Raw genomic sequence first — 5,073 nt, 5'->3', positions numbered from 1 at the left:
TAAAGTGATTGAATAAACACAATGTACAGGTTGTCCCAAGTTCTAATAAGTATGGTCCACTCCTATTATGATTTATTCACTTGTTTTTGATTTCTATTGAGATCCTATATCAAATGTGATTATCTACAACTTTACAAACTCAGTACATATTTTGTACTGATGTCCCCCATGGGGGACCTGCATTTCATGCTACAGGTACCTCATCTCATACACTGCACAAGTAGGAGCCAGGATATCCAGCTACTTTTGGTGAGCTCTAGTTTGCTTCGGGGCTTTTCGTGTCATATCCAGTCACTTTTGGTATTGTATAGAAGTTATTTATATGGCGGGGTGTGTCCCGACCTTAGTTAAACTCTGTGTATTGTCTAGAGGCTTTATAGACCTAATGTACAGTCAAGGTGGTGTTTTGTTAATAGACGTGATGGCTCCAACGGCCAAGTATTGTATATACATATATATGTGTGCTCGAGCTTATACAGGTGATTATTTCCTTTTATATGCGACATGATGCTATCCAAATTTTGGGTTATTATCGAGGTATGCATGGGAAGTAGAAGGTTATGAATTGGTTCTCCCGGTCCTCCTCGGTTATGGGTGCCAGTCCGCCTCAATAGGATTTGAGGCGTGACACTCCCATACAGTGCTTGATTGAATATGGCGGCATGACGTGGGTACCTTGACTACTCAGAATTCATCAAGGTACCCAAATAAGTAACCTCCAGGAACATCAACGCAATGAATAAACGACACCACACTTATGTTGGTTTTTTGCTTCATAGTTTTTCAGACATTTAATGTGACTTATTCATTATTAATCCAGAACATAAGCTCCCTTTTTTCCATATCAACCATTGTCCTACCCCTGTACATGAACGGTCTTCCTGATATTATGGGCATCTTAAAATCAACCTCACAATCTAAAATAACAAAGTTAGCCAAGAAAAAAAGTTATCAAGTTTCACCAACACATCAAACTATATGCCCACGGGTTTCTTTAGTATGCAGTCTTCCATCAACAATTGCATAGTAGTCAGCTCTGGAGCATCTCAAGCCCAATTACATGAATACAGCGAACGGTATCAAATTAATATTGGCTCCCAAGTCACATAATGTATTAGCAAATCTGGATGTCCCTATAGTACATGGGATCGTAAACTCTCTAAGATTACCCTTCTTCTGGGCCAGAGACTTAGGAGTGACTGCAGTGCACTAGTGTAATACACTAATGTCCTCAAAACTTGCCTCTCACTTCTTTGACACCAATTCTTTCTTAATCCTGGCATACCCAAGCATCTTATCCACAGCCTCAAGGAGAGGGATGTTTAAACTCATATCTTTCAACCTCTTAATGAATTTCTTGAAATTTCCTACCTTTTTATTCTATTTTAGTCTTTGACCAAAAGGTGGGCGTGGTTGTGGAATTTTATTTGCTACGGGCTCATTACCTTGCCTTTATCTTTATCCTCACCAACACTAATATCAACACCTATTTCTTTGTCTGACTCCATGGCAGGTATTTCATCAACTACAGTACTATCATTCTTCTGCACACCTACATTAGGCGACGAGGGATCAATAATAGACTTACCACTCTGAGTGGTCATTGCGAGACAATGACCATTATTCTTTGGACTCTAAATCATGTTGCTTGGAAGGGTACCTGGTTGCCTATGATTCAATGTAGTAGACATCTGCCCAAACTATTGCTCTAACTACTTAATTGCAGTTGCGTGAGACTTAGCCTTCTGGGGCAGAACTGAGATATCAACCTTAGTATCCTTAAGGCATGTTTTCTGATTTTCTTGACCCTTCACCAATTTGGACTACATTGCCTCCATCCTCGATTCAGTATCACAGTACCCGATGGGACATATCTATCTCCCTTCTCCTTATATTCTGATATGATAAAAACTTGGAAGACACGAAATCACTCAAAACTAGTCCACAAACTCACTCCAAAATAGTCCACAGATCACTAAGATCCTTGGACTAATTGGAGACCTCTCTCAGATTCAAAAATGCAACAAGAATACAAGGTGAACAAGGTGCATTTCACACCAAAATAGCAACAATACGTGAAGAACAAAATGAACACAAGGGCATAAGATTCGTATTTAACAATAACAACAAGAACACAACATTACAACAGAAACACTAAACATGATTACAAGAAAGTAAAGGGATAGATAGATAAACCACATGAAGGTATAATCTTAAGAACCCAAGAATGGAAACTCTTGGACCCTTAACACTACACACAATAATAAACCTATCTCTTACGTGACACAAGATCATATTGCACCTCTCTAGCATCAATGTTTCCAAGCAAGCAACAACAAAAGAGAATCCACCCTATTGTTGTATCCTAGTTTCGGTGTTGGTGTCTCAAGGAGAGAGGACTAGTGTTCTTTGGTCTTTCAAGACTCACAAATGTCATCAAAAACTAAATCTAAAAACCCTAAAATATTCCTTTTACAACCATTACAAAATATAAGTTAAAATAACCAAAAGGCCCTTCAAAGAGTGGGCACCCATCTAGTGTAATTTATGGGCTAATTTGGGTGTATTTTGGGCCTCTTTTACACTTCAATTGCACATGCCAAGGCTCGGGTCCAACACGCACTCTCCTATGTCCACATCTAAGATTATTCCCGTATCATAGTCATTTTTTTATCTCAATTCACCGTCACATTCCCTACTGCGATCATTGTATCTAGATCTGTAATAGTTCCGACCTTGGTTCTATTCCCCCATGTCTCAGAAACCCGCCAATTCTCAATCAAGAAACTTAGCCTTCTCTTCCAAGTCAAACTCGTATGTTCTAAAGATAGCACGTTATGAACCTATTGTGTTCACCTTCTCTAAATTCACTGTTAATAACTGCTCAGTCAGCAACCTAATGTTAGTCCTTAATTGCATAATATATTATGCTAAAGAATCATCAACTACCCCATGGTCGCCGAAAGATCCAATGGAATAAGTGCCTAAACCCTTCTTAGCCTCCTGAATATGCCACCCTTGATTGGAGAGAGAGATCTGGTCTAGAAATCAAATGCTACTTCCCAGCGTAAATGCATAAAATCTCCTCTAGTGATTATGTCTGCCCTAACTCAAGAACTGATGTTTAGGGCTCTATAAAATATCTCTATCAAGCTCATCCCTAAAATATGATGATTGGTTACCATGTTCAACTTCTTCTTAAACCAGAACCAAGCCTCATACATTGACATAGAAATTAGCTGCCTGAAGTTGTATATCTTGTCTTTTAACTGCAACATTCTAACCGAATGAAGTAAATGATTTAAGAATTAACTTTCACAACTAATTCCAAGGGGTGATTGATCCTCTACAAAGTTCCCCTAAGCACAAAGAAGCTTCGCTAGTTAACAAAAAGAGGAACAACCTTAATCTAAGTGCCCTACCTCCAAAATAATATAATAAGTGTAGATCCCAATAAAATTAAAAAGATGCATATTTGCTTCATCTGTTGCCAAGCCCGCAAACATATCTTTCAAGTTCAGAAGATGGATCATGGCACTGGAAATGTCAAATTTCATATTAAGGGGCAGTGTAGGAGGAATGATAGCTCTTATTTCATTCGGCTCAACATATCCCATATCTTCCTCACAATAATATAGTTATAAGTACTAGTATGCTGGTATCAATTGAGCCTGAACCAGTCTTGCTCTATTTCCATTGAGTGTTGCTCAACAATCTCCATATTGTCATAGCCTTGCTAGCTCTACCTGCTAAGCTAAAATACGAGCCTCTTCTTCCCTCCTCTAATTAGCAATATCTACCAATACTAATAACTTTTTTGTTATCTATCGACAATGTTCTAGAGCAGGGAAAGGTACAGCATTAGGATTATCGTGAACCGCTTTAAGATGGTCTGCACGTACTGGTTTCGTCATTGTATAATTAAGCTATAAAATTCTCTCTGGGTTCGGATGTATTGGGTGTAAAAAATTGCCTTGACTCCTGGTGTTAGTCATACACCGGCGTACACCAACTAAAAATAGAAAAACAACTAAAAACTTTAGCAACTTTAATTAACAACTAAAAACTGTATTCCCTGACAATGGCACCAAAATTTTGATCAATACCCAAAATACACATCTAATTAAAGAGAAAGTGGTCGCTGTCAAGTAAAGTAACCCAACTCATGGTGGGGTAATACCCATAGGGAATACGTAGGATTATTTCTCTAGTTTGATGGAATCAATAGGTAGTGCAGAAATTAAATGAGGGTTTTGTAGTAGTAATCTTGAACTAGTAACAGAACTCACCTTTGGTTGTAATCAGTCGAAAACAAACACTAGGACTGTGTTCCCCTTGGCTTCTCAACTCAGTAGGTTTATCATTCTTTGTTAAACCAACTCTATATCTTGCATGCATAATCTGATTAGTTATATACCATTAACTGTCTTTGTGGACTCATTGATAGATTTCACCATGTACCTTATGAGTCTTAGAATGTCACATTACTAACCTTTATCCTAGATCCCAGTTAACTATTACCTTTTGAGTCTCATGTTATCAGATGAAAGGTAATCATCTCAAGTAGATGATACTGATTAGCCTAGATTGATAATTAATCTTTAAATTACTGTTGTGATCATCTTTTCCTAATGCCTACTCCTATTGTGAAGTAAATAATGATATACTAGGCAAGATCTTAATGTATGCAACTAGTAAGAAAGCTATTAAACTGAAGGTAACCATAATACATACAAGAATATCGATATTGAACAACTTAGCACTTCCCCTAATTCATCAATATATAAGGATTCCCACAACCCTAGCTAAGGACTTTAGTTGCTCGGTATTGTGAAACAATCAAAGGAATTCATAATTGAAGGCATTCAAACACTATCACAATAATCAAAGAATAAAACCCAAAGTCTTTAACTAAATTATCAACAAGAACAAAGTAATCCCAAGATCAAAATCAAATCCTGGAGTCCAATATATGTTTGTAAGTATATAGAGTGCATAAACTAATAAAAAATGTCAAACGAGTATATATAGGTTAAAAGGAAACTCTAACAACTCCTAAACAAAAAATGAAAA

The sequence above is a fragment of the Capsicum annuum genome, chromosome 11 (genome assembly GCF_002878395.1).
Source record: "Capsicum annuum cultivar UCD-10X-F1 chromosome 11, UCD10Xv1.1, whole genome shotgun sequence".
In the NCBI taxonomy this organism is placed as follows: domain Eukaryota; kingdom Viridiplantae; phylum Streptophyta; class Magnoliopsida; order Solanales; family Solanaceae; genus Capsicum; species Capsicum annuum.
The sequence above is the reverse complement of the archived record's forward strand: the minus strand, read 5'-3'. Positions refer to the sequence as shown.